Source organism: Trichosurus vulpecula, chromosome 1 (assembly GCF_011100635.1).
Source record: "Trichosurus vulpecula isolate mTriVul1 chromosome 1, mTriVul1.pri, whole genome shotgun sequence".
Lineage (NCBI taxonomy): Eukaryota > Metazoa > Chordata > Mammalia > Diprotodontia > Phalangeridae > Trichosurus > Trichosurus vulpecula.
The window spans coordinates 172177532-172189337 of NC_050573.1; positions in this window are offsets into that span (position 1 = coordinate 172177532).

An 11806-nucleotide genomic window follows, 5' to 3' on the forward strand; every position below is an offset into this window, starting at 1 on the left:
CGGTCCAGTGGCGATAGTGTGCCGGGCTTGTAATCAGAAGGCTCTTCTTCCTGAGTTCAAATCTGGCCTCAGACACTCACTAGCTGTGTGACCCTGGACAAGCCACTTAATCCTGTTTGCCTCAGTTTCCTGTTCTGTAAGATGGGGATGATAACAGCATCCAGGGTGGTTGTTAGCACAGTGCCTGGCACATAGTAAGCACTATATAAATGTTGGGTATTATCATTATTATTTCTCCTCTGCAACATACTCAACAAGTGGTTGTTAACTCTTTGCGTGGAACCTGATGTAGCATTTATTGTACCTTTGGACAGGTCGCTTAACTTAGTGGAGAGGAAACTATATTTGCTTCTGTTTTTTTTCTTTGCTTTTTCTTTGCTTCTTAGAATTGTGTCATTTCCGGTGCTGCCTGTCCTTCCCTTAGATGAATGAAAATGAATCTCTTTCTTACTATATGGAACATATACATGCCCACATACATTTCTACACAGCAATATTAATTAGTAAAACCTTTTCAGGACTTATGTATATTGGAAGTTTATTCTCTCTCACCTCGGGAATCTGAGATGATGTTTCCCATTTAGAATACCAAACAGATAAAAGCAAAACAAACAACATTAGTAAAAAAAAAAAAAAACAAAAAAAACACATAAGCTCCTTGGTAACCCTTTCACTCCTGAACTGAGAGAATAACTCAAAGCCACTCTCCTGACAGATATAGACAATTATGCTGTAAATGCTTGTTGCCCCTTGCTTTTTCATTTCCCCACTAAAAGAAGACAAAATGTTCTCTCTGTCTTTTTATAACAAGGGAAGGAGATAAGCATTTATTAAGCTCCTACTATGTGCCAGGCATTTTACAAATATTATCTCATTTAGTCCTCACAGCAACCCTTTGAGGTAAGTTCTAATATTATCCCCATTTTACAGATGAGGAAATGGAGGCAGACAGAGTGACTCATCCAGGGTTACACAATTAATAAGTGTCTGAGGCTGCATTTGAATTCAGGTTTTCCTGACTCCAGGATTAGCACTCTATCACTATACAACCTCACTACCTAATAACCTCGAAGCTAAAAATATTGACCTTGGCCCAGATGTCACCAAAGAATCTGGAATCATAGAGAGGACCCTCCACACCCTGCTTATTAGCTAACCTTGCGTAAATCAGTGTCATGATACCATTCCCCTCAATCAATTAGTAAGATCAAAGATCCCAACATATAGATAACAGAGATAGCAAATAACTTCCTACTCTCCAAAACTGCAATCCTGGAAACCCCCAAAAGGAGGAAGCATCTCTAATACACGTGAGAAACATGACTCTTCCTATGCAAAATGGGAAATCTAGGAAGTAGTCTTTGGAGCTAAGAAAGCACTCCGGTATAGAGAATTGGTGCACCATAGCCCCCAACTCAGCAGAGATTTGGAGACCTTCAGTATCCCTTTCCCATCTCGATCTGTTTAAAAAAAAAATCTTTTAATAAATCTCCTTTGGACACATCAGTGTTGTGTGTGGGTTTCCTTTTTCTCCCCTAGTACAGGCTCTTAGGTTATCCCACAATCCCTCGATTGGAGAGGCATTTGCTGCCAAATAAAGGAATCGAAATGGGAGGAGAGATTGATCAAATCCCCTTATCATTTTAAAATTCTTTGAAGTCTCAGAGCCAATTACTGCAGTGAATGGCCCTAATTTATGTCCACAGTTCTTGGTAAATTATAAAGCACTGTATAAATGCACAGTATTACTATGACAATCATTACACACCCTGTTGCTATTGTCGCCATTCTGGGTTACCCTCTCTTTTCTAAGGAGCAGGGTGGGTAATAAAGATTTTCAAGTATTTTAAGGTCTGTGATGAGAAAAAAAGGATTAGACATTTAAAGATTCAAAGACTTAGAGCAGAAAGAGAACTTCCAGGTTACCTAGTCCAACCCGCTCATTTTACATCTGAGAAACCCAAGGCCTAGTCAGTAAGTGGCAGGGTCCAACTTTAAACCAAGATCTTTGACTCGATTCGAAATTCTATCTATTGCAACACACTTGGCCATAGGACAAGGGTTCTCAACCTGGGGTAGGAGTAACCCATTAGGTACAAAAAGCTTGTGAAGGGAGTGGGGCGAATAATTAGTAAGTAATCCTATTGAGATATTCCAAAAACAGTAATGTTCATGAGAAAATGGGGATCCTAGAGAGAAAGGTGAGAAGGTTGGAAGAAGGGGAAGAAAAGGAAGGGAACTTTATAGTAAATCTGGAAATTTTGAAAATGACAGGTAAAAGGATAATACTGACTAAAAGCATTAAGGAAGAAGGTTTCCATATTGAACTAGAGGAAATCAGGAACAAAATGGAGCAGGTTGCCTCAGGAAGTAGTGGGTTCCTCCTATTTGAAGTTTTTCAAGCAGAGGCTGCATGACCATTTATCAGGTGCATGTTGCAGTGGGCACTCTTTTGGAGGTCAGGGTTGAAGCCAGTGTGGCACAAAGGAGAGAGCATGGACTCTGGAGTTACCCTGAGTTCAAATTCTACCCCTGCTGCTTCCTCTCTTCCAATGGGACCTTGGGTAAGTTGTTTAACCTCTTAGTTTCCTCATCTTTTCAAATGAGATGATTGGACCACAAGGCCAAAGAGAGCCTTTCTAACCGGGAGATTCTGTGAGCTTTCCATTTCATGGTTCTAAACCAGAGGTTCCCAAACTTATTAGGCCTACAGCCCCTTTTTCAAAAAAAAAAATTATTCAGTGCCCCCCTGGAAATCTACTTTTTTTAACCACTTAATTTTTTTTAATTTGCATCATTTCAAAAAACATCAATTTTTTTTAAAAATGACACACCTCAAATTTAATAATTTGTTGTAAATTTGTGGGGGTTTTCCTGCATTGAAATTCTGATGATGCAATATTGCATCATGTAACCACATAGTATCGTATTGTAAACAAGTCATTACATGCTCATATTCCTGATGATGCATACTGGACTCTGCAACAGTGTAAGACACACTCGCCTGCCAACATTTGCTTATTAAGACCTATTGGCTGACTCGACCACTGATTGGTTATAATTTGCATTTTGTGTGTTTATTTGAAAAATAATGTAATCACCATGACTTTAATTCTCTTATACAAGAGATGAAACATGTTCCAACGGTTTTTCAAATTTTTCTTCTCTTCTTTTCTTATGCTTCCACAGCCCCCTTTTTTAATTCAATGCCCCCCAATTGCACCTGAGGCTACTATGGCACCCCCCCCCCAATCATTCTAGTGCTCCCCGGGGGGTGGTATCACCCACTTTGGGAACCTATTTAAATTGTTCCTTTTGTGTTCTTTTCTCCCCCAAGCAGCCTCACCTCATCCTGTGTTTCATCTGTCATCCAGATTTGACAGCTGAGCTTCCACTTCCTGTGTTTTAAAAGTGCTATGGACACACCATAAAGTCATTAGCAAGAAACAATCAACAATAATGATCCTCTGCACACACAAAAAATTTGCTCACTGCCTACTTTTCCTTCCTTTCCCTATAACTTCTATCTTGGTGGATGGAAGCAACACAGTATAACATCCTGGGAAGGAAAAAGAATAAAAGCATGAAGGACTCTTAGCTGAAGAGATATCAGTCGTAATGGTGTTTTCACTGGAAATCCAAACCTCGATTGAGCACCTCTTCTGCCAGTAGAGTTTTCTCCTTTAGTCACAGATTTGGGGAGGCAAATCATACCAGAGCCAAATAAATGTCTAGTCCTTGTTACCTCTGGCTGGTTTACTGGGCTATAAATTTTCATTTTTCATCCTGGATTTACTCATTGTCTCTTCCAATGGAATCATCCTATTTGGTGCCCTGTTTTCCTTCTCAAGACTACCCAAATTCTCTCTACCTCTGCAGTTTGTTTTTCATTGGCAAAAAAGGGTTTTTTTAATTGCATTTCATTAATGTTTTACATATTTGGACTTTGCTTCTTCCCATCCCATCTGAAACATATACCAGACTCCTGGCAATGCGAGCACCCCAACTGTAATCTCTCACCCTGTGCTAGGACTTGTCACTCCTGTTCTTATTTTCCTTCCCCAGAATGGTCATAGCTCCAGTGCTTCCAGAGGTGCCTCCTCTGATCAAAAGACTCACTACTTCACATAAAGAAGGAGGGTATAGCTGTGTTTGCATGTACACATGAACATTCATGCACATATACATAGATACAAGCATGCATGCATATATAATCCTATCTGTGTGCTTGTGTATACATATATGTACATGTAGTTGTGTACGTATACATTTGTATATATGTAAACATATACATATATATGTATGTATAGAGTAGCTAGGTATATGTATAAATGGTTATGGATATAGATATGGATATGGATATGGATATGGATATGGATATGGATGTAGACACGAATATAGACATAGACATAGACATAGACATGGACATAGACATAGACATAGACATAGACACAGACATAGATATGTCTGTATAGGGCAGTGATTTGTAAAGCATCATTTATGTCTTCCAAAAACTTTATTCATACCCCTCAAAGGAAAACATTATCCATATCTTTCGTCTGGCCAGGCTACATGTAATATAGTTCCACAATACCACCCCCTTTTTCTTCCTCCTTTGATCATCATTCAAATCTTCACCTATGCTTTCACTCACAGAATCTAGCCTTCCATTTAGATGTACATCTTCCTGCAACATGACTTTGTTGTTAGTCCTTCTACCATTTATGTATAGTAGGATGGGACTTTTGTGAAGATCAAATGAGGTAATGTGCACAAAGTACTTTGCAAAGTACTGTATATAAATAAATGTTAGTTATTTTGTATTGGCAAGAGCACCTGGCTCAGTTAGACATGGGTTCAAAGCTCAGAAGTGACACTTAATAGCTGTCCACCATCTTTTCCATGCTTTTGGACTCTTCCACTCCCTCAGACACCTTGCATATCAGAATTGATTCTCTCCTAGCACTGACTTCTTCTACATATACTTCTTACAATCCAGCTGCTTTTCCCATCTTTGTGTTCTTTAGAACTATTTCTAGCTCCCCTAAAGGCATATCTGGGACTTTTAAGGTTCAAGTACAGAGGCTGCACTGATCTTTGAGAGAAACAATTATTAATAACTAATGATTTGGGGAGATTCTGAGTTCTCCCTTTTTTTCTATTTTCAAGACCTCAGTTTCTGAACATTTAGTCAACCTTCTTCTATATCCAATCCCACCCAACCTTACAAAGAATCTCTAATCTATGGTGAATTCCATTCAATCAAGCTTGGGTAGAGATAGACCCTTTGTCTAAATTACCCTAGGCTGGGGGTGGTCTGGCTATAAAGATGGTCTCTCTATCCAAGGGTGACATGATTCATTCTCTCATTAATTGTTAACCAATCAGGGTTGATTCCCACCCTGGGGAGCACCTACTCTTCAAATGGTATATACACTGTTAACCCACCCATGATGGTCCTTGGTCTAAGAGAGACAACCAAATGACTATCCTTTTATTAAAATGCTGGCATTATTAATAAAATGATTAAATTACCCAGAAATTATGTCTCTTGAACCTGTTTAATTACCACAACTTGATGGTAAAAACAATTTCTTGCAATCAGCATTATGGATCTTTTCCATTTTCCTTCTATTTCTCCTTCCATTTTCACCCTTAGGATAACTGCACTTAATTGGACTTCTTGCCAAGCTTTCTTTAAACTGTTTTCATCCTGCACTGCTTCTCTAGACTTTGTGAGACAATAGTACTCATCATTATGTATCACCCTTCATAGTCTAAACTAGTATCACCTTTGCCTACCATCTGCTTTAGCAAGTACATCAAATATTTATTAAAGGACTTTCTGGTCTTGTTGTAGCAACAAATCTATAGTGTTTAAATTTCTGTATATAGGTATTATAATCAGTGTCATATTGGATATAGTGCCTGACCTAAAGTCCGGAGGATCTGAGTTCAAATCTGTCCTCAGACACTTATTAGTTTTGTGACCCTGGGCAAATCACTTAACCCTGTTTGCCTCAGTTTCCTCATCTGTAAAATGAGCTGGAGAAAGAAATGGCAAACTGTTCCAGTATCTTTTCCAAGAAAACCTCAAATGGGTCACAACTACACAACAATAAAAATCAGTGTCAATACTGTTTCTGATCTCCATTTCCCATTTCTTATCTCTAATTACTTGTTTAAAAAATTCAAGATTAGAAGTCATTGTTAAATGATACACCAATAGATGGAGAACATCTTAAAGGCTTTCTCAAGCATTATTCAACAACGAACCATATCTTTACCACTTTAATAATTGACTGGACCATGTAGAGAATGTAAGGTCCCATTGTAAGAATAATAATGGCACATAGCATTGATATAGCACGTACTATGTTCCAGGCACTGTGCTAAGCCCTTTACAAATATTAGCTCATTTGATCCTCACAAAGGCCCTACATTATTATCCCCATTTTACAGTTTTGGAAACTGAAGCAAACGGAGGCTAAGTGCCTTGCCCAAGGTCACACTGCTAGTAAGTATCTGAGGCTGGATTTGAACTCAGGTCTTCCTGACTCCAGGCACTCTGCCCCAGTCCAACTTCTGTGCTACCTAGCTGCCATTGTACTAACTAGTACAACAAACAATAGTTTGTTGCTTATGAAAGAGCACTTGATTAGGTAGAGCAAAACATTACTTTAATGACTTTTTTGCCAATAAAAATCTTCTATCTATATGAGAATATGAGTGAGATTGTTGTTGCTTGGTCCATGTAGGTGTGTGTCCACATGGGTGTGTGTAGATGTGGTTCACAGGGAAGCAAGAATATATATCTCTAGCATCTCCCTTCACCCTCCTGCAAGAGAAACTTTGATTTATTCCAGGAGGTGAAGCAAGAAGTTGGGGCCAAACGGTGGCCACTCTGCTCTTCTCAGGGAGAGGGGATACCAGGCTAGAATTATATAGGCTCTCTTAAATATTCTTGGGAAAATTATATTTTAGGCTTGAGCCACACTCTTGGATGCTATTTCTTAACAGGAAAGAATCACCCCAACTCATACATCCAAAACTTAACTCCCTTCCCAGTAGATACCATTTCCACAATGAACACACACAGCAAATAGCAAATATATTAATTTATCCAAAAAGATAACAAACTGAAATCAAAGAAAGTATACGAAGGAGAATATATATCCAACAATACAGAATGAATGAGCTATCCCATTGGGAATAAGATAACTCAAGAGAGAGCTCTCAAATCTCACCCAAGGGGAAATTCCCCAAAGTCTCAAACCTAGTAAGCTGGGAATAGGGACATGATTGAAGTTCCAGCTTCACCACTTGTCAGTTTCATCCCAGAATCTTTCTCCCTTCAGGGACCTCAAGAGAGGTTATAATAGTGCATCTTTTCTCTTGTAGCTGGAAGCCCAAAAAACTAGAATGTCTCTTCCCTGTAGCTTTCACTAATTCCACTCCACACAAAAGCGTGGAACATTGAATAATCAACCTCCCCCAATGTGGAGAGAATCCCATGCAAAACTATTTCGGTCAAGGGTTATACATCTATCCATCAGAACCATTTAAGATTCCCCGAAAGTAATAGCAACAGAAGTAAGCCTATTCAATTGCCTTCTGAGTGTAACTATCAAGAGGGGCACGAAGTAGTGAGATGTATGCTCACCAACAACTGTTTACAACTGTGATAAAGAAGATCCAGAGCAGAGTCCAAGTTGAAGAGGGTTTCTCTAAGGATGCTGCGGTCCACTTTATGCTCCTGTTTGAAGATGGCTTTGCACTAATTGAATCAAACCTGGAACACTACACAGCCTCCAAAAAGAGATCCAGAAAGTTTTACCTAGCCATCCACACAGGAAATACCAAGTGGATTGTTCAGATTATGACATGAATTGGCATGGAAAGCCTATATAGCTTGCATGCCAATATGTAAATCTTGAATAGACAGTATAGATGAACAATAGTCCATGCCCTGAGTTGAACAGTAGGAAAAGAAAAGTCAGGATTGCCTTTAAGAAATTGTACATCTCTTTTAATGATGGTCCCTCCTTTCTCACCCCACCCTGGATACTCAGTCAGTCAACAAGCATTTATTACACACTCACCATGTGCCAGGGATTATGCTAAGTGCCAGAAATACAAATACATTCAAGAAGAAAGACAGTAATGCAGTCTGTCAGAAATTAGGCTTAGATCAACGCTTTATACCACATTCCACAATAAAATCTAAATAGAAATGTGGCTTTAATATTGAAGATTATAATATAAAACAATTAGAAGAGAAGTCGGTCATATGCCACTCAAAGCTATGGGCAGGAGATGTATCCTTAGCCAGACAAGAGATAGAGGCAATTACAAAAGATAAAATAGATCATTTTAGTTACATGAAAGTGAAAAGCTTCTGCACAGATAAAATTAATGCACCTAAAATAAGAAGGGAAGTTATCAAGTGAGAAAAAAATCTTATATCAAATTTCTCTGATATGGGTTTGGTATCCAAGACATTTAAATCATATATACATATATATGTGTATTATGTATATACATAAATCTTTATAATTTTTATCTTTGTATAAGATCACTATATATCTATATATGATCCTTATAAAAGAGATGAATATATATAATTAATAGTCATTCCTCAATAAAGATAGTAGTCAAAGGATAGGATCAAATAGTTCTCAAAAGAAGAATTTCAAAATATTTGCAACCACATGAATGAATGCTTTAAACCATTAATGATAAAAGAAACACGAATCAAAACAACTCTGAGGTTTTACCTTACACCCAGCTCATTGTAAAGATAACAAAAATGGCAATAGTCAATGTTGGAAGGATTATAAGATAATAGGCACACTAATACATTGTTGGTGGAGTTGAGAAATGGTGCAGCTATTTTGGAAAGTAATTTGGAATTATGCAAATAAAGTAACCAAAATGGCTATGCCCTTTGAACCAAAGATTCCATTACTGGGCTTATGCCCCAAGGAAGCCATTGGCAAAAAGAAAGTTCCTATATACACCATATATGTACAGCAGCACTTTTTGTGTTAGCAAAGAATTGGAAACAAAATAGATGCCCACCTATTGGGGAATGGGAAGGAAAAGGAAGAAAGGAAGGGAATGGACATTTATATAGTGCCTACTATGTGCTAGGTACTATGCTAAGCACTTTACAAATATTCCATCTGATCCTCATAACAATCCTTGGGGGAGGGGTATTATTATTATTCCCATTTTACAATTGAGGAAACTAAGCCAAAAAGAAGTTATATGACTTGCACAGGATAATCCAGTATTTGAAGCTAGATTTGAACTCAGGTCTTCTGAACAACTTTTCCAAGAAAACCCGATGAACAGTGGAACTGGCATGCTATGGGGGGGTAAAGAGTCAGACATGACTGAACAACTGAAGAGCAGCAACAAATTTTGGTACATGAATGTAATGCAATATTACTGTGCTAAATGACAGATGTGATGAAAACAGAAGCATAGAAAGATCTGCATGAACTGATGCAGAGTAAAGCAAGCAGAACAAAAAAAACCCCACCAAAACATTATACAAAATGACCATAGCAATGGAAGTGAAAAGACACACACACTCATCAAAAGTGAATGTAACAAAATGACAAATATGAAACAGGACTCAAATGAAGAGATATAAGAAGACATCACCCTTTGAGTAGGTGGGAGCTCCACAGGTGTATGTTACACATATATTTGGACTTTTTTTCAATATACTGATTGATTTTGCTGGGTTTTTCTTTCTTTTTTTCTTTTTTTATATCTTTTAAAAATATTATTTGTTATATGAGATGGTTCTTTGGGAGGTGGAAGAATACTGGGGAAAACTATGATAATGTAAAAAACTGAAGACATCTATAAAAACATTTTAAAAAAAGAAAGTGGGAGGGAAGGAAGAAGGAAAGAAAGAAAGGAGGAAGGAAGGAAAGGAGGGAAGGAGGGAGGGAGGAAGGAAGGAAGAAAGAAAGGAAAGAAAGAAGGAAGGAAGAAAAGAAAGAAGGAAGGAAGGAAGGAAGGAAGGAAGGAAGGAAGGAAGGAAGGAAGGAAGGAAGGAGGAAGGAAGGAAGGATGGAAGAAGGAAGGAAGGAAGGAAGGAAGGAAGGAAGGAAGGAAGGAAGGAAAGAAGGAAGGTAAGAAGGAAGGAAGGAAGGATGGAGGGAAGGAAGGAAGGACGGAAGGAAGGAAGGAAGGAAGGAAGGAAGGAAGGAAGGAAGGAAGGAAGGAAGGGACTACCTGCTCTCAAAGAGTTTACATTCTAATAAAGAAGACAATATTGAAAAGGGAGGGAGAGAAGGACGTGAAAGTACACTACATGGGGGCATAGTAGAGAAAGTCTGGAGTACAACCTGGAGAGGAATGCAGCTACGGGTGGTCTGGGCACCCTCCTCACAAGGAGATTCTGGGAGGAACCATCCAATCCAAAGGAAAGCACACAAGGGCAGAAAGTACAGAAAATCCTCAACATTTGTGCATTTAATTTGGGGGGCATTGACATGATTTTATCAGCAACTTCATTTTCACTTTCATATTGACAACTGTACACATTCGTGGCTATGTACAGTAGAGAAAAAAATAGAGGCCTGATGAGCACAAGTTTGTGAAACAGCCAACATCCTACTAATTGCTTCCCTCATCTTGTTCACCCTACAGTTGTGGAGAAGGAGCTCCCTGTGCATTCATTGCCTATTTTCATTGTTTGCCTTTAAAACTCAAGTTTTATGTTGCAATTATGCCCCCAAAGCATAGTGCAATGCCTTGGGCTCTAAGTCCAACTGTATAAAGTCAGTGATGCAGTTTCCTGAGAAAATAAAGGTGTTAAATGAACTTCATGCCAATATTGCTATATGGCAAAAAGACAAGGAATACAACAGTTTCCAAAGAATTGTAAATGAATATTGCACAGGGGTCACTGAAGAGGTACATGGTAGATATGAGCAGGCTGCAACATATAACCAATGAGTATTAAATTGCATGTAAATAAGGAGGGCTAGAACTCAGAATGAGCTTAGGTTGTCAAGAAAAGCTTAGGACAACAAGGAGGATTTGGGGAGTTTTTAATAAGCAATGTTAGGGGAAAGAAGATCAAAGAAGTAAGAAGATTGCTGCTCAGGGTGGGTGGAAGGCAACAGAGAGGTAGGATTGTTCAGTTTTTGTTTTGCTTGTTTTCTCTGCCAAGGAGAGTGACCTTTGGACTAATAGCTTCCTAGAATATTAGGAGATAACTACCTTTGATCAACCAGGTTTGCTACAATCTCGATACTAAAAGATTTGGAAGAGGTAATTGCTAAACCACCATAAGTGATATTTGAAAGATAGTGGAGAAAGAAAGAAATGCCACAGGGCCAGGGAAGCACAGATATCCTTATTTTCAAAAGCAAAGAAAAGAGAATAGAGTCTGCAAAATATAGGCCAGTAAACTTGGCTTTGATTCCTGGCAAATTAATGGAATAGATCATTAAAGAGGTGGTTAATGAAGTTTCTGTTTCTCTGGGAAAAAAAAAAAAAGCACACTGATCACAGAGATCCAAGCATGCCTTCTTCAGAAAAAAAGTCATGTGAGAAGCCCATTGGCATGTCAGATAGTGATCTGGTCTTGGAGTCCAGAAGACCAAGGTTCAAGCCCCAAGTCTGATGCATGCTGACTACATGAGCAAGGATAAATCACATAACCTCTTAGTAATCTAGGCAAGTCTTGAAGATTTTAAGCTGCAAACCAGGCCCAAATTCATAGGGAGTTTTATGTATCAGTAAAAAAACAAGTCAGTACCTTAAGAAAAAGAATAAA